Source organism: Lissotriton helveticus, chromosome 6, assembly GCF_964261635.1.
Source record: "Lissotriton helveticus chromosome 6, aLisHel1.1, whole genome shotgun sequence".
Lineage (NCBI taxonomy): Eukaryota > Metazoa > Chordata > Amphibia > Caudata > Salamandridae > Lissotriton > Lissotriton helveticus.
The window spans coordinates 1,573,907,408-1,573,927,212 of record NC_136067.1 but is presented as its reverse complement, the minus strand read 5'-3'; positions in this window follow the sequence as shown (position 1 = coordinate 1,573,927,212).

Here is a 19,805-nt window from a genome sequence, read left to right as displayed (position 1 = left end):
CTTGAAGGTTATCCTCTTGTTGAAGGGGAGCCAATGCAGGTCTCTCAGGTGGGGTGTGATGTGGTTGTGGCGAGGGATGTCGAGAATCAGGCGTGCCGAGGCGGTTTGGATGCGTTGAAGATGTCTCAGGAGTTTGGCCGAGACTACTGCGTAGAGGGCGTTTCCGTAGTCCAATCTGCTGCTGACGAGGGCCTGGGTGACTTCTCGTTTCAGGGGGGATCCACTTGTAGTTCCTGGGGAGCATGCGGAGGGTGTTGAAGCAGGAGGATGAGCCGGCATTGACCTGCTTCGTCATGGAGAGGGTGGAGTTGAGGATGACCCCTTGGTTGCGTGCGTGGTTGGTGGGTGTTAGAGCTGTTCCCAGTGCTGTCGGCCACCAGGAGTCGTCCCAGGCCGAGGGGGTGGAACCGAGGATGAGGACGTCTGTCTTGTCCGAGTTCAGCTTCAGTCCGCTGCTCCTCATCCATTCGGCGATGGCCTTCATTCCTACGTTGATGTTGGTTTTGGTGGTGTGGGGGTCCTTGGTTAAGGAGAGGATCAGCTGGGTGTCATCACCATAGGAGATGATGTTGAGGTTGTCCAGTTGGGCGACGTGGGTGAGCGGTGCCATGAAGATGTCAAATAGCGTTGGGCTGAGGGATGATCCCTGGGGTACGCGCAGATGATTTTGATGGCTTCAGGGCGGAAAGGGGGAGGCAGACGCTCTGTGTTCAGCTGGGGAGGAAGGAGATGGTCCAGTCCAGGGCCTTCTTTTGGATCCCGGCATCATGGAGGCGTGTTCGTAGTACGTGGTGGCAGACCATGTCGAAGGTGGCTGAGAGGTCCAAGAGGATGAGGGCTGCGGTTTTGCCGTTGTACAGCAGGGCCCTGATGTAATTGGTGGCGGCGCTGAGGGCAGTTTCGGTGCTGTGGTTACTTCAGGACCCGGACTTGGAAGGGTCCAGGATGCTGTTCTCCTCGAGGTAGAGTGTCAGTTGTTTGTTGACGGTCTTCTTGATGACCTTCGCCAAGAACGGGAGCAGGGCATATGGGCCAGAAGTTCTTGAGGTCCTTGGGGTCCGCCTTGTTTTTTTTTTTGAGTAGGGCGTTGATCTCGGCATGCTTCTAGCTCTCTGGGAAGGTTGTTGTCTCGAAGGAGATGTTGATGACTTTCTGGAGGTGGGGTGCGATGGCTGTGCTGACTATGTTGAAAATGTTGTGTGGGCATGGGTCTGATGGAGATCCGGAGAGGATGGTGTTCATGATCTTGATGGTGTGGACGTCATTTTTGTCAGTCCAGGAGAGTTGGAGGTTGGTGCGGATGGTTGTAATGGGGGTGGCGGTCTCAGTGGTTTTCCGGGCGGTCATGACATTGAAGTTGTCGTGGATGTCTGCGATCTTGTAGTGGAAGAAGGTGGCCAGCCAGTCGCACAGGTCTTGCGAGGGTGGGATGTCGTTGGTGTTGGAGCTGGGGTTAGAGAGTTCCTTCACGACGTTGAAGAGCTCTTTGCTATTGTGTGCATTGTTGTCTAGGCTGTCTTTGAAGGAGGCCCTTTTTGTGGATCTGATGAGGTTATGGCGTTTGCGGGTGGCGTTCTTGTCGGCTGTGTAGCTGTCTGGTGTTCGTTCACGGAGCCAGTTCTGCTCTAGCTTCCAGCAGGTTGGCTTGGAGGCCTGGAGGTCTTCAGTGAACCAGCTGGCTTTCTTGCTGATGTGTCTAGTGGAGAGTTTCTTGATCAGGGCAAGGGTGTTGGCGCAGTCATCGTTCCACTGTCTGAGGTTGCAGGCTGCGGTGTCACGGTCGGTGGGGTTGGCGGGTGGGCTCTGCGCGAGGGTGGTGGTTAGCTGGTCTTTGGTGACTTTACTCCAGCAGCGGTGAGGCATCTGTTGGGTGTGGTGGTGTATTGTGGGTTTCCGGTAGGTGAAGTGAATGCAGCGGTGGTCGGTCCAGGGGAGTTTGGTGGTGTGGTTGTAGGAGACGTGGGGTCTTGCAGTGAATATGGGGTCAAGCGTGTTGCCGGCGGAGTGGGTGGGTGATGTGACGAGTTGTCTGAGTCCGAGATTGTCTAGGTTGTCGATCAGGGTGGTGTAGTTGGTGTCGTTATCGAGTTGGAAGTTCAGGTCCCCGAGGAGGATATAGTCCGTGGAGGTGAGGGCGCGTGTGCTGACAAAGTCGGCGATGGAGTCGCTGAACTGTGGTCGGCGTCCGGTGGGTCTGTAGACAAGGGTTCCTCTGAAGGTGGTGTTGGGGTCGGTGTGGATCTGGAAGTGCAGGTGTTCAGCAGTGCTGAGGGTGTCATCCGTGATGGTCGAGACTCTGATGGTGTTCCTCTGGATGATGGCAATTTCTCTTCCTACTCTGTTGGAGCGGTCCCTGCGGGTGATCTTGTAGCCTTCTGTGATGGCTATGGCGCTGTCGGGTTCTGAGGAGGGGTTCAGCCAGGTCTCCGTCAGGAAGGCAACGTCTGGGGTGTTGGAGTCGAGTACGTTCCAGAGTTCGACTGCGTGTTGCGGGCTGAGCGCGTGTTGAGGAGAATGCATCTGAGGTGGTTGGGTTTTTTCCTGGTCGGTGGCTTGGCGGGGTGTATGCTGGTGAAGCTGCAGTTCCGGCATGTGAAAGGACTGTGGGTGCACTTCGGGGAGGCCAGGAAGCAGCTGTGAGATCGTCCGGTGTAGACCGCGTTGAGGGTGCTGGCATTGTAGCGGTGTCGGGTGTTGTGGCGACCGCGGGGTCAGGGGTTCTGGCCCTGGGTGCTGTCCAGGCGTGGAAGGGCGCAGACGGGCTTGCCTTAGGCGCGCCTTCGGCTGGGAGGCGAGAGCGAGGCGGCAATCGGGTACATGAGGGGGCGGGGCCGCAGGGAGGCAGCAGCAGGAATAGATGGGGATACAGAAGGCAAACAGGGACAGGTAAGGGGCACAAAACAGTAAAAAAAAAAGAGTAGTAGAAGTAATCCAAAATGGCACAGAACAGTTCACAGTTAACAAAACTCTGCACAAAGAATAAAGAGGAGGCAGACAAAATTACATGCAGAGAGGGGGTGGGCGAACTCACAGAGCAGCAGCAGCAGGCACCAAAGGCAGAGAAACACAGGCGGACCTGTGCGGCATGGGGAGCGGCCTAACCTGCAAGCAGGGTCAAGGGTTGCTCCCTTTACTGCACAGCGGTCGCCATATAAGGGGAGGTGGGAGGGAGGAGCAACTGGCTGGCAGTGTTTACACTATGGAGTGACTACCTAATACCTTTGTGTAAGTGAAATGCTAATCAATGACTAACCACACTCGCAATAAGGGTCCTGTCTCATGTCAGACACGCCTCATCCTTTTCAGTAATATCCAGACACCCCCCATGCATGGTCATCTCTCCAACTGTCAGTGATGCTTCATGTGTTGACATTTTTATTTTGTTAGTGTTATAGGAAAGCATATTAGTTATTATAATACTTGATCTTTAATTAGAAAATAAACGATTTTTTGAATTTTTATTTCACAATGTAAGAAATACTTTTACCTTATTAGTTGCTGTTTCTTTTATTGCAATGTTGTTGTATTAATGATGTGTATTGTCTGCACTATATCTTCTCTTGCTGTATTATATTTCAGAATTGTAATAGTACTATGTGATGTCATCATCATCATCATAATATCTTTATTCGGTCATTTGTAAAAAAAAGCCATCAAAATACACAAGGAATAAAATATAAATATATCTACAATTAAAAATAGCATGTGATGTCTCTGGAGTGGAATTAAATAGGAGTGTGTTTTGTTAAAATTACCTTGTTGATTTATATTGTTTGTGGGTTTTTTCTGTTACATTTACTTGTACAATTTAAGGAAATGAACTCACTATATTATGTCTGGTAGTTGAATTTCCTCAGTTTAAGTTTTGCTTTCTGCAGTATATGTTGTCTCCTCTGACTGGTTTTGGTCCAGTAATAATTGTTTGATATTTGTTCTTTTTGTAAACTTTAAATGTTACATAAATATTTTTGAGAGATTTAGTTTCTTGGATGTTACTTTTGCATTAGTTGATTTGTATTACTTTTTCGTTCTCACAATCAGTTATTTCTTTATCTCATATTATTTTAATGAAAAGTTGGGATGTTGTTTACTACAATATGCAATAGATTTTATTGTGGGCTTTTATTTTGTTACATATTTTTTAATATGTTAAGGGTATTGATGATGCATGTAGACAACAAATCAGAGAATGTTGTACATTTCTCATTAAAGTCTACTCTCATTTATTATTTTTCAACATGACATGTAGCTTTATTGTAACATTAATGGATTGCTTCTTAACCTTTTTTTATATTTTGTCAACTTGTTCTTGTTTTAAAAAAAATTGGGACAGTATCAGAAAGTTTTTATTTTTGTTATAGATTTATTTGTTTTATTTCAATTTCAGGATTATGTTTTTGTCAATATTCATTCTACGATATTGTTGTTTGAACAATATTTTTTATATCATTATTGTGTTGTCAATTAAATGGTTACTTTCATTGCATGTACTATGTGTCATTTTGTTAAAGAGATTATGATATTTTTGCCATGATATTGTTTACAATTATATTTTTTGTAGCCAATATTTTCACATGCAAACATGGCAAATGTTATAAAGCATTTGGAGCTGGTAATGAGGCATGAATTATAGCTATCACAACAATGATTAGTCTGTATTAGATGGCACGGATATGTAATCTTGTCTAGGTGTAACAGTGAGAGAGAAGGAATCGATAGCAGAGTGTACAGGATTATTGGATTGTAAAATGAGAAATTTTCAATGACATTCTGTACCAGATGAACCTTAAAGGACATTATTTATTGTTGGTAAGATAGGATATTCCATCACAAACATGTGCCGTATTACAAATGCATTAAGGCATATTGTACTTGTCATACATCAGACCGAATATCTGTCACATTTGGGACAGAATGTCCTGTTTGCTAAACTCTAAATGAGTCTATGATCTTCCAATATCAAACTAAGTCAGCCCCACGGTCTTCACAGAGAAAAAACAAGCGACAGGGAATGTTTCCACAATCACACTTTCTAATGATTTCAGTGAGCTACTACTCCAAAAGTGTGAAGCAGATAATATCACATTTGATCTCATTTTAAAAATATCCTCTGCACATTTTAAAATATGTGCATGCCATCATCACACAAGGATCTGCATTTGGTTGTTCTGTTGGAATATAGGTATTCATTTTTCCTTAATGGACTGAAGAAGAATGGACATCCTTACATTCCTCATACTCTTCTTGATGGGGTGGAATTGGAAAGTGCTGTGTTTCCAGTAAGATGGGTGGTATTACCAATGCATTACTTTCCCTTGCAATGATATTCAATATTATGTGCAAGCCTAAGACCCCACATGATCAGAATTGGACATGGTCATAGTGCAGTCTTTCTTCCAAAACCTCGGTGAGCTGTCCTCCTTTTGTCTTGCCCCATGACTTTTCAGGGTAGGTTTACAAATGTTTTGCACTGGGTTAACAATAGATTTTTCGGTATATGTACAAACATTTTGCACTGGGTTTGTGTCACAAAATTGACAGTACCCAGCACGAGTTGCTGTATTCCGAATTTATTTTCCAATGCAAAACTTGTTTTGCACTCGAAGGTGTCCTAAAAGTAACACAAAACAGCACAAATCACTGTGTAAGTTAGCACCAAGGGGAAGTTACATGGATGGTACGTGGGTGTTCCCATGCAACCACACATGCCTGTTGATGAGAAAACCTATCTTCAAACAATAGTAGACAGGGTGGTATGCCAAAAGTTAATGCCATTTGAAAGGAGGCGTTAAAAGGAGAAATGTTTCTATTCCTCTTTTCTTTCCAACTTTACATGTATGATGCACTATATAGCATATACAGAGTAGGAAAGGTTTTAAAGTGTATCTAAGCATAGTATTTTGCACTAGAAGGGTTGTATTACTTTCAGTACAAGATCTGTGGTACCTCAATATAGGCCTAGGTAGTTACATGATCTTTTACCTACATCTGTCCCACCATTATTCTATAAAAACAGGTTTGATGCTGACCTTTTACCTAGTTAGGTGCTACAGGACTGTTGTGTGGCTTTCTCCGAAAACAAGCATAATGTATTTTGCATGAGGATTCTTGGTATCACAGCAGGATTACCATCTTCTGCATAATAACTCTGTATAAGGGTCACCTCTTTCGTCATCTTTGCCTGACATACCCACAGTACACTTCTAGGTAGAACCCCTGAGGGTACCCTTCAGGTATATAAGCACTGCATCTTCACTGGGCAAACCAGAGGAGAAAAACTGCCATGCTGACACACTAACGCCACACGCTTACGTTCCTACACAGAGTCACTTCAGCACAGAGTGTTCATCTTGACACCAATACAAGGTCCTTTGCTCTCCCACATCAGGTAATAGGATTGGCTTAATACGAAGGAGATTTTTGTCTACACACCTACATACATGCTAGGTAAGTTTTGGTACACCTAGTTAGGGTTTGCATCATAGGAGTATGCATTTTTACTGTTAAGTATCTATATGCCTGCATATATTCATTGTTTTAGCACTATGATAGAATTCTACCTTTTCTTTACTCTATTGGTGCTATTAACAGTATATATCTATTTATGTCTAATGGTTGTTGCAGCACATGTATTTTATACTAGAATGACGCTGGTTCAATAAATACTTATTGAAAACGTCCTCACCATTTATTCTGTATATATCTCTAAGACTAGGGGCATATCAGCAACAGACGGCGATAAATATCGCAAAGCGCGCTTAGCTCTTTTATATTTATATTTATTGCGGTCTATTACTGGAATTTATCGCCCGGTTAGTGCGTTATCTACAACGTATTACTCCAGTGCGATAATATTCCAGCGATATCCCGGGAAATAGGCCAACATCAATGGAAAACCAGCGATGTTGCACTCAAAAGGAGGATAGTCTTGGTAATACGACCCTGTGGTCGTATCACCATAACCCACCTCCCATGTTAGGTATGCCTTAGTCAGGAATTTAACAGACGTTAAGGCATATTAACGTGATGATTATTATTGCTAAGGCTCTTCGCTGATTTCGCAAAGCTGCCTTAGCGATAATTTCCCATGTAGTATTCCAAGCCACGGCTACTTTGCATCTCATTAGCGATGTTTATTGCTGAGATGCCAGGTGTTGGGAATTCGGCAGCTAACATGCGCTGATGCACTATTTCCACAATCCCTGAGGGGTCAGGGTCGTCATGGTCTATAGTTGCCAGAAACTATTTGCTCCTTGTTAAGAGGGGATCATAGTGGCACTGTGGGCTAGCTAGTCTACAGACTAACGTAGCCTTTGGGGGTGTCTGGAATCAGTCTGGACCCCAATCCCTCAGTTTATGTTGTCTAAAAGTGCAGAACTTATACAGAGTTGTAGGAACTACACCACAGTACCCTAGCACTATGATACTAATGTGTGTGCCTGGCACACTTAGCTAAAATCTGCACAGGCACTAGGGAGAGGGGAGAAGAGAGACTTATCTCTTTCCTGATCCCTCCCTGTCACGCAATGCAGTGCAGCATTTTTGGCTGATATACTGAGCTATCTGATTTCTTTGTGAATCTGGGCCTTTCTTTCACGTTTCTTTTCTGACTTTGCATGTGTGCTGCTCTGTTCAGCACACATATTAAGTAGGAAAAGTTTTAAAGTGTGTATAAGCATAGTGTTTTGTAGTGGAACGGTAATCTTTCAGTTCAAAATCTATGGTAGACTCACACACACCCTATCACTACGGCATTAAGGTGTGTACCTCGCACACCGCAGCTAAAATCTGCACAAGCGCTTGGGAGAGTGGACGAGAGAGCCATATCTATGTATGAGTGAGTGAGGTGGTGTGTGTGATTGACTCTATGCATGAGTGAGTTGGTGCATGAGTACTTGTATGGCGCCCTCCTGCTCCCTCCCTGTCATGCAACGCAGCGCAGCATTTTTGTCTGCTGTGCTACGTTCCGTGACTGTTAAGAAAATCTGGGCCGACATTTGATACAGGAAGCCTTGCTGGTACTTTTGTTGTGTAAAACCCCCTCTTGTCTTCCATTCTCTAAGAACCCATTTTTTTCTGCTCAGTGTACCACGTATGTACTTCATTCCTGACGAATCAAGGGGTATATTACCAACGTTAAGCGATATTTATCGCTAACGATGCTTAGCAACGAATTGTTTAACGCTAAGCATCGTCAGAAATTATCGCAGATAAACCTTGCTATTATCAAGGTTTATCGCAAATACGATAAAAAACGGCCGCAATGCATGAATATCGCTGAAAAGTCAGCGATATTCATGCATTACCGAGCTAATGCTCTTAGCCGTGTTATCCACCTCCCATTGGATAACATGGCTAAGAACTGCTCAGGGCAGGTGTTAGTTTTTGGAGATATTCGCGCTTAGCGCGAATATCTCCAAAAGTTGGTAATAGGAGATAGCGATGTTAGCGACTTTTCCAGTCGCTAACATCTTGGCACGCCCACTTTGCATGTCATTAGTGATAAATATCACTGACATGCAAAGTGGGTCCCAAGATGGTCGCTATCTCCTACTAGCTGTCGCTAACTGGTGTTAGCGACAGCTGGGTAATAGGGATATCATTTTATCTCCGCTTTCTTGGCTTTTAAAGCCAAAAAAGTGGAGATAAACTCCCTTGATAATATGCCCCCAAGTTCCTCTGATTTGTTGCCTTTATTTACAAATCAAGTATCTACATGATGCATTTGCTATGTCCTGATGTACCTAATTGTTTGTTATGTATTTATTTACCTATTTATTCTTATATTATTTCCTACTACCTTCACGTCATATTGCAGAACGCGGGTTGACAACATTCCACTCTGCATTCAAGAGGTAGCAGAGGCTTCCAATAAATATTGTGCCTTTTACACAGCTGCCCCTTAGTTCAAGCAGCTACACTGTGACACGTTTGGGGGGTGGGCAGAAATTTCACATTTAGTGTACTGGCCCTCTTACACTCCAGCATGCCACGAAAAGCTCTAGAGGGGCAAGAGGACCTAAGGGGAAGGTTTTGCGTAAATGTGTACTCATTCTAATCTTGTTTTATAGATACAAGTTTTGATGTGAATATAAAAAAATGAGAATGCTTCATAGTATCATATATGTGCATTTCACTGACCCCTATCTGTTGAAAGTCAATGATAAATACAGTGCGGGCACTAGAGACATATTACTGGAAGTTAGATACGGCTTTCGATGAAGCATGTATTTAGTTGGTTGATGCACTGTTCATAATTAGAACCACTTCCTGAATCTTCAATCCTACAGAACAAAGGATTAAAGAGAACCAGGAAGTTGAATGTATCCCATTTCTTCCCTTTTTCGTAACGCAATAAACAGGGCTTTGGATTGGGTAGCGAAAGAAGACGCTGATTGGAAAACAGCTCTGAAAAACGGCAGCGAAATATTGTCACTGAATTGATGTAATGCTAAAATACGAAGGATCTCTGATGAATTCATGATTGCAATGATTAAGTAATTTAATTCATAATGCATTAGGCATAATATGCTTTAAATGCAAGCACAGCCTACAGTGAAGCACTTTGAGAGCCCTATGCAGTTCAGATCAGTGTACACAACACCGTTTCAAACCCATTTTGTGGATATTTGAACATGCAACAATAGAAGTATATTTTCGGATTTTTATTATAACTCTGCATATTTAATGTATTCCAAATTGAATGATGCAAATTTAGACGAGCAAATAAAACAAAAGGTGTTAATAAAGGCACAATTAACTCGATCGTGGAAGAAATGAGATGGTTAAACGTGTACAAGGGACAGGGAATGAATAGAGGAAATGATAGATGGTAGAGGATGGCATAACTCATATAAACTGTTGGATGAGGGTGAGCAATTACATGGACAGAACAGTCTGTTCTCAGAAAGGAGCTTTAGCTTACAGCTAAGAAATGATGCTTTGTAGAATAAATCTCTGTGCGACAGAAGGAGAGAAAGCGGGGCATTTCGAGCCCTCAGCTTGCTGGCAATAGATATTTCGCTATTTTCGATTAGACACAAGATGTACTCTTAGATATGGATACAACTTGGTGCTTGTTTTAAGACTTTGAAGTTGACACTATGGACTGTTCCAAAGGACTCTGCACGTCTTTAGCGGGAGAGGGAATTTGAACAAAAAAAATTCTTAGGTATTTGACAATGCGCCAAAGGGCTAAATCAAATTGACGATGTGAGCAGCCTACTGTTCGCAATGGTAGATTGCCTTAATCCTTTTCATTACATTTTACTTAGCCAATGACAAGAAATTAGAATAGGGTTTTACCATTTTAGGGTCCAGTCCGCACAAGGTTTGTGACATGGCACACATTTCCAAAATTAGTGATTATACAACATTGATGTACGTATATTATATTGAGAGTTATTTGGTCGAATGATAAAAGTGTGCACATCTACGCATCACAAATGTGAACCTCAAATCTGTATGTCTATTTATCTATTTATCTATCTTTCTATCTATCTATAAATATTTATATACATATAATTATAAATGCAGCGTTCAAACTCATTTGAGTTCTTTTAAATAAATAGTGGGAGTGTTAAGCGCCAAGGACAGTCGAGCCTCTGATGACGACCGGACGGCTCAGAAACGTGCCAGGCGAAGGACGACTGAGTGCTGACACGTGCATGCTGATGTGTCCTCTACCCGCTGGATTGCGGTGCCACTCGTGTGCAGCCTTGCCTGAGGGCATGGTGTTTTTTATATAAATATATATATATTCACTGAATAACCATAGGTTTCACACATGTTATAGTTAGCTGGACATTTCACTCATACAAAACCATTGAAATTCCCCTGTTATAGTTAACTATAACTCGCGCGCCCGCAATGCACTGCTGATGACGTCACATATTACATCACTCATGACATGGTCAGTGACATCACTCATGACATCACTGATGACATCTCAAATGACATCACTGATGACATCATCTATTAAATGTGTGTCTTTCTGAAAAATAAATATGTTTTATATATGTATATCTAAAGGTCGATGGAAGAATAAATGTGTAAATAAGTGTCTAAATGGACGTTTTTTTTTTTAAAAATGATTGTATAACTGGCTTATTAAGTGTATCTTAGTGAATACATGGGTTAGAGAGTAATGCTTAAATATGTAAATATCTGTATCAGTGTCTCACTTTGTGTATAAGTGGCTGCATGGGTTGGTCACTAGCTACATGAGTGTCGATATGGGTTATTAGTTTGTTTTTAGAGTATCAGTATGAGTGTCTGTATGGTTTGGTGGGGGGTATTACTTATCGCATAGATGCATGAATGTGCGACTCACTGTTTGTATGTGTTTTGAAGACAACATGTGTGCAGGACTGGATGAGTGTGTGTATGGGTGTGTTAATGAGTGAATCACTGTCTCAATAGTATCTTTATGAGTAACTACATGTGTTTTAAACTAGTATATGTGAGTGTTGATATATATAAGTGATGTATATAAGTGAGTATATGTGAGAACGAGAGATTGTAAGAGTTCCTGTATAAATAAGTATGTGTTCTATAAGTGATTGTTTAAGAGAGTATGTATGTGTACGATTCTGTAGAAGTAAGTGTAGTGGTGGGTGTATAGCTGTATATGCAAGTAAATGGATGTTCAATAGTTTATTTGCATGTGTGAGTTTGTGTGTGAGTAACTCTATAGATGAGTGTCGGTGTGTAATAAGATGTATAGGTGTATGAGTACACATGATGAGTGAGTACATGTATGAGTGCCTATATAGAACTGTTATTGAATGACTGGATGTGTATGTAGATTTTAGAATTACTGTATAGGTTGGTCTAACTGGAATTGGTTTTTCCATTTTTTTTTAACATTTTAGTTTCTATTTTTTATTGTGTGTATCGAGGAGGTCTGTCACTCTTTCACAAGGATGATGTCATCAGTGATGTCATTTGAGATGTCATCAGTGATGTCATGAGTGATGTCACTGACCATGTCATGAGTGATGTAATATGTAACGTCATCAGCAGTGCATTGCCGGCGCGCGAGTTATAGTTAACTATAACCGGGGAATTTCAATGGTTTTGTATGAGTGAAATGTCCAGCTAACTATAACATGTGTGAAACGTATGGTTTTTCAGTGAATTTCTAAGGTTTTTTTAAATGCTAATTTTTAACTATAACATGGGTGAAACCTATAGTTTTTTCAGTGAATTACAAAGGTTTTGTAAATGATAATTTTTAAATGAATTAATTGTTATTTTTTTTATACTGATTTACTACATTATTTTAAATTATTTATTTTTAGATATTTTATTTTTTAAATTACATTGCATATATTTATATAAATTGAAAAATACATCTTTTTAAAAATATTGAAATTGTAATATTTTTATTTTTTTTATATTTTTTTAATTTATATATATTTTGTATAGCAGGTAATGATATCCTATGGAAGAAAATTCAAGTTACTGGTAAGTACAGTTAAATTTACTTTTCAGGAACAGTGGTGAGCTGAAAGATGCAGCACTGAGGTCTCTCTTGAAAACAGGTGAGTAAATCGGAATTCGTACTTCAGCTGATTTTTGAGGAATTTTTTAAAGTTCCAAAACTCCACACTTAGATGAATTTCCAAGTAAAACATGTCAATGTTTGCCTATGGAAGGAAATTCCAGTTACTGTAACTACAATTAGAATTACTTTTCAGGATCAGTAGTGGGCTGAAAGATGCAGCACTGAGGTCTCTCTTGATAACTGGTGAGTAAATCGGAATTCGTAGTTCGGCTGATTTTAGAGGAATTTTTTAAAGTTCCAAAACTTCCACACTTAGAAGAATTTACAAGGAAAACATGTCGATGTTAGCCTATGGAAGGAAATTCAAGTTACTGTAAGTATGGTTAAATTTACTTTTCAGGGTCCGTCCTGGGCTCACAGATGCAGCACTGACGTCTCTCGTGATAACAGGTGAGTAAATCGGAATTTGTAGTTCGGCTGATTTTACAGGAATCTTTTAAACTTCTAAAACTCCACACTTAGAAAAATGTTGATGTGAAACCAGTTAATGTTAGCCTATGGAAGGAAATTCAAGTTACTGTAACTATGATTAGAATCTTTTTTCAGGATCAGTAGTGGTCTGAAAGATGCAGCACTGAGGTCTCTCCTGATAACAGGTGAGTAAATCGCATTTCGTAGTTCGACTGATTTTAGTGGAATTTTTTTAAGTTTCAAAACTCCACACATTGAAGAATTTCCAAGTAAAATATGTCAATGTTAGCCTATGGAAGAAATTCAAGTTACTGTAAGTGTGGTTACATTTACTTTTCAGGGTCTGTCCTGGGCTCAAAGATGCAGCACTGACATGTCTCGTGATAACAGGCGACTAAATCGGAATTCGTACTGCGGCTAATTTTAGAGGAATATTCCGCTCAATTGTGAAGGAATGGGGCGGGGCCTGAGGACACATGTGTGCAAACACGCCCTGTGGCACGTTTTAGGTTGGGGAATATATTCCTCTTCAATCCTGAGGTTACCTGTGAGCCAACTAGCCCATCACGTACCTCCAGTTTGCGCCAGGGGGCTGCGTTGTAGAGAGGTGTTCAGAGGGCACGCCCCCTTTTTACAACACTCTGCAACCCAGCTCCGTGGCACCTACTAGAGGTACCCGTTGGACTAGTTGGCCCCCTAATGGACCTCTGGATTGAAGAGGAATATATTCCCCAACCTAAAACGCGCCACAGGGCGTGTTTGCACACATGTCACCTCAAGTCCCGCCCCGTACCTTCACCACTGTGTAAACTTGCCCGCAACGCGTTCTAAGTTGTGGGATTAAGTCCCCTTGCATACTGGGGGTCCCTGGGGGCCAACTAGCACATCAGGAACCTCCAGTATGCGCCAGGGGGCTGCGTTGCAGAGAGGTGTAAAAAGGGGCGTGGCCTCACTACACCTCTCTGCAACGTAGCCCCCTGGCTCGTTAGCAGAGGGATAACTAATTCCCCGTGCATACTGGAGGTCCCTGGGGGCCAACTAGCCCACCAGGAACCTCTTGTATGCGCCAGGGGGCTGCGTTGCAGAGAGGTGTTATGAGGCAACGCCCCTTATTACACCTCTCTGCAACGCAGCCCCCTGGCGCGTTTGCAGAGGGGAACTAATTTCCCTTGCATACTGGGGGTCCCTGGGGGCCAAGTAGCCCACCAGGAATCTCCAGTGTGCGCCAGGGGGCTGCGTTGCAGAGAGGTGTAAAAAGGGGCATGGCCTCTTTACACGACTCTGCAAGGTAGCCCCCTGGCCCAAACTGGAGGCTCCTGGTGGGCTAGTTGGCCCCCAGGGACCCCCAGTATGCAAGGGGAATTACTTCCCCCTCTGCAAACCCACCAGGGGGCGCGTTTGCAGAGAGGTGCAGGGAGGGGGCATTGCTTCCTCCCGATCCCATTTAAAAAAAAAAAACTTTTAAGAAGGGGGGGCTGTGTAGCCCCCCTTCTTTTTCTTTTTTGTTGGCCCTGGGGACCCCATCCCCCAGGGCCTGCCCCATTTTTTATACTTTTTTTAAAAACAAATCGGGGAGAGGGCCGCGTGGCCCCCTCCCGTTTTTTTGGGGAGGGGGGCCTTCCCTTCCTTGTTGGGGGGAGTGAGGGTGGTCCCCAAGCCCCCCACAGTCCCTGCCAGCTCCCCGCATCCTACGGGAGCCAGCATTGCTTTTCTGTATGGGGAGCAGCTAACATGCTGCTCTCCAGACAGAAAAGCAATCGGCTTTGATTTTTGAAAGAGAGAGCAGGTTTCCATCTCTCTCTTTCAAAAATCAAAGCAGTTTGCTGTGGTAGGGTGGGGAGCAGCATGTTAGCTGCTCCCCATAGAGAAAAGCAATGCCGGCTCCCACAAGATGCGGGGAGCCGGCAGGGACTGTGGGGGGCTTGGGGACCCCTCCACGGCCCCCAACGAGGTAGGGCTGTTGTAGGGTGGGAGCCGCGAAGCTCCCACCCTACCACAGCAAACAGCAGTGTCCCGGGGGTGGGCACCCCGGGACACTGCAGGAGCCGGCCCTGGGGGGTGGCGGTCCCCAGGGCCATCGAGGGCTCCAGGAGGGGGGCTGTGCGGCCCCCCTCCCAACAACATCCACAAAGCCACGGGGGTGGTGGTCCTCGGGGTTGTGGTCCATCACGGACCCCCCTATTTTGCATATTAATGCCCCTAGGAGGTGGCGGCCCCCGCGGCATGTAGGGGTCCTTGAGCCCCCCACACATTTTTTTTTTTAAATGAAGCCCCGGGAGCTCACAGTCCCCGGGGCTGCGGGGGGGCCCTGAGCCCCCTGCATTCCTAGGAAGAAAGCCCCGGGGGTGGCGGTCCCCGGGGCTGTCCCCATCACTAATATTAAAGGGCCGGGGGGTGGCAGTCCCCGGGGCTGCAGGGGGCCATAAGCCCCACGCAAATGTAGAAAAAAAGCCCCGGGGGTGGCGGTCTCCGGGTCTCGGGGGCCTTAGAGGCCCCCCTCACTAAGAACATTGCCCTGGGGGGTGGCAGTCCCCTGGGCTGTGGGGGGCTCTATGCCCCCCGCAATCATAATTACTTTGCCTCGGGGGATGGCAGTCCCCAGGGCAGTGTGGGGGGGATTGGGACTCCCCCACACTTTTTATATCATTTTGCCCCCGGGGGCTAATTTATAAAAAAGCAGACCCGGGTTTTTTTTCCTCGCGGAGTTTGCGTACCGTACGCGGGCCCCGCGATTTAAAAAAATAAATACAAATTTGGGAGTCTTGGGGGTCCTTGTGGGACTCCCTGAGAAGGCCTAGGGGGTTAGGGGGTTTCTACCCTGCCCCCTTTTTGCGTTTTCCATGTTTGTTTCTCTGCTTTCTTGTGCCTCGGTTCTACCGAGGTACAAGATGGCTGCCAACACTTCCTGGTTTGGAGTCTTGACAACCAATTAGCATTCAGCTCGAGCTCGGGAAGGTACAGAGTACAGTAAGCTTACAGTAAGCTCCTATAGATATACTTATGATTTTACTTATGATTTTCTCAGGAACTACTGAACGGATTTACACCATTTAACAAAAAGTGTGATCTGCGAACCGAACTCTACCTTTTGGCCATATTTGGTCATCCCCTTTTTTCTAGGCCCCCGCTTCACGATTCACCCCCAAACTTTCAGGGAAGGAGGAATTCCAAATACAATGTTGCGGATTTCCTATGGAAACTAGGTTTTAACTATAACTACCTACTGGCGACGCCAGTATGTAATATACATATATATATATAGTCACTAAAAAAAGATAGGTTTAAAACTCGTTATAGTCAGGAATTAGCATTTAAAAAACCTTTGAAATTCACTGAAAAAACCACAGGTTTCACACCAGTTATAGTTAGCTGAACATTTTACTCATACAAAACTATTGAAATTCCCACGTTATAGTTAGTTGGACTCACTATATCTTGCGCGCCCGCAATCCACTGCTGATGATGTCACATATTACATCATTCATGACATGGTCAGTGACATCACTGATAACATCACTGATGACATCTCAAATGACATCACTGATGACATTATCCAGTGACTGTGTGTTTCTGTAAAGTTTAAATATGTTTTACATATTCAAGAATGAGTGGGTGTATAAGTGTCTGGATGAAGGATTTAGTTGGTGCGTGACTGACTGTATGAGTGAGATATTAAATGTGTCTTACTGAATGCATGGGTTAGTGACTAAACTGTCTGAATGTGTGCATCAGTATGTCTGTTGTTGTGTAAGCTGCTGCATGTGTTGATCAGTAGCTATATGAGTGGCTATATGGGTTATTGATTGGTTGCCCAAGTATTTTTATGGGAGGCTGAATGTGTGTGTGTGGGTGGCTGGGAGGTGTGTGACTCTGTGCATAGATGTGTGAGCAGTTAATTCACTAGGTGTATGGGTTAAAGAGTGCATGAGGAAACAGCTGTACGGGCGGTTGACTGTGTGCATGGCTGTGTTGGTGAGCGAATGGATATCTCAGTACTACATGTCCAAGTAAGTACATATGTAAAACACAGTGCATGTGAGAGTTGGCATATATAAATGACTATGCATGAGAGCCAGTGATTGTGCGAGTGGCTGTATCGATCAATGTGTACTTGTATCAATGATTGTATAAGAGAGTAAGTATGTGTTAGTATATGTTTGTATAATTAAGGTGTTGTCTGTATAACTGTATAGATGTGGAAATGGGAGTGTGATTAATTCCTTGCATAACTGACTAGGTGTGTGAGTAACTCCATGGATGAGAAGCAGTGTTTGAGAGTCTGTATAGGTGTATGAATGCATATGATACTGTTGTATTGATGAGTGACTGTATGTATTAGTGATTGTATGGGTGAATGAGTGGATGTGTGTGTAGACCTAGGAATCAGTGAGTGCGTATGTTGTAAGTGGTATTGGTGTGTCAATGGTTTCAAGAATGGTAGTCTGTATTTAACACTGGGTGTATCAAAGGTTATATTAGAGTTTGAGGAGGTGCATCGTATTATCACATGAATGATGTTATCAGTGTTGCGATCAGTGATGTAATTTGAGATGTCATTAGTGATGTCATCAGTGAAGTCATTTGAGATGTCATCAGTGATGTCATTTGAGATGTCATCAGTGATGTCATCAATGATGTCACTGACCATGTCATGAATGATGTAATATGTGACATCATCAGCAGTGGATTGCGGACGTGCGAGTTATAGTGAGTCCAACTAACTATAAGGTGGGAATTTCAATGTTTTGTATGAGTAAAATGTTCAGCTAACTATAACTGGTCTTAAACCTATGGTTTTTTCAGTGAATTTCAAAGGTGATGCGAAAGTAAATTTTGTTTGTCAAACTTACCTTATAAGTAATGTAAACTTAATGACATACTTTTAATACATTTAATATCTGTGGAAGAGAAAAAAAAATTACTTATAATTTTCATAATATTTATTTCAAAATACAAGAGACAAGGCAGGAGATTAAAAGTCATAAAAGGATACTAAGAGATAAAGTAGGAGGAAAGGACACGGAGAGGGAAACAAAGGAATGGTGAAGGACAGAGAGAGGGAAAAAGAAATAGAGGGAGAGCAAATTACTAAGAGGAAAATGAGGCGGATATATTCAGTGACAGAGAGGAAGAGAGGGAGAGAGAAATGAACTGAAGGTGAGTAAGATACTAAAGGAATGTGAGTAATCAAAACTAATGGAGGAAAGGGGAGTGAGTGACAGGGAAGGGGGAGTGAGTGAGGGTGCATTCATCACAATGAGGGATGGAAGGTGAGTGAGGGTGAGTGAAGGGACGTGAGAGAGTGAGGGGATAGAGGGAGTGAGGGTAACAGAGATGGAGTGAGGGAAGAGGAGTGAGGAGTGAGGAAGTGAGAGGACAGAGGGAATGAGAGAAGGAGTGAGTAAAGTGGAGTAAGGTAAGTGAGGGAAGGGGAATTACTGAGGGAGCAAAGGAAGGAAAGAAGGGGAAGGGGAGTGAAGCAGAGGGACTGGGAAAAGGTGAGTGCGTGAGGAGAGAAAGGGGAAGGGGAGTTAAGGATGGGGAATGAGGATAAGTGAGGGAAGTGGAGTAAGGGAACGGGGGTGAGGTAGGGTGAGAGAAGGGCAGTGAGGTTGAGGAAAGAGGAGTGATAGAGTGTGGATAAAGGCGAGTGACCGTAAGACAAGGGGAGTGAGGGGACAGAGGGAGTGAGGGTAACTGAGAGGGAGTGAGGGAAGAGGAGTGAGGAAGTGAGAGGACAGAGGGAGTGAGAGAAGGAGTGAGTAAAGTGGAGTAAGGTGAGTGAGGGAAGGAGAATGACTGAGGGAGCAAAGGAAGGAAAGAAGGGGAAGGGGAGTGAAGCAGAGGGACTGGGAAAAGGTGAGTGCGGGAGGAGAGTGAGGGGAAGGGCAGTTAATGATGGGGAATGAGGATAAGTGAGGGAAGTGGAGTAAGGGAACGGGGTGAGGGAGGGTGAGAGAAGGGCAGTGAGGTTGAGGAAAGAGGAGTGATAGAAGGTGGATAAAGGCGAGTGAGTGTAAGACAAGGGGAGTGAGGGAGTGAGGACATAGAGGTAGTGAAGGAAGGAGTGAGAGAAGGGGACTAAGTGAGGGAGCATAGAAAGGTAAATGAGGGAGTGTTGGTGAGTTGAAGGGAGTGAGTGTGAGGGAAGGGGGAGTGACAAAGTGAGGGGGTGGAGGGAGTGAGGGTAAGAGTGAGAGAGTGAGGGAAGGGGTGAGATGTGAGAGGACAGAGGGACAGAGGGAGTGAGAGAAGGAGTGAGTGAAGTGGAGTTAGGTGAGTGAGGGAAGGGGAATTACTGAGGGAGCAAAGGAAGGAAAGAAGGGGAGTGAAGTAGAGTAACTGAGAGCTGGAGAGTGGTGGAGGGGAGAGAGTGAAAGAATGGGGAATGAGGGGCAGTGAGGGAAGTGGAGTAAGGGAACGGGGATGGAGGAGAGTGAGAAAAGGGCAGTGAGGGTGAGTAAAGAGGGGTGATAGAGGGTGGAAAAAAGGTGAGTGAGCGTGAGACAAGGGGAGTATAATATATATTTCATAATACAAAATACAAAATAACTTGTACAACATGTTATATGGTTTATTTTTGCTGTTCTCAGAATATATTGAATTTCACTTAAAACAGTGAGTTCAATACTACTCATTATATGACAGCGGGCAAAAAAAAACACAAACAAAAAGATTGTGTTTAAAAAACCCATACAACGTTTCCATAAATAATGTAAAACTTAGAAAAAACATACCTTAACTCATTTGTGATCCACTTACTTTTCCACGAGGCCAAATAGTATATGGAAAGTCCTTTTCTTTGGAAAATACTCAATAGTACTCT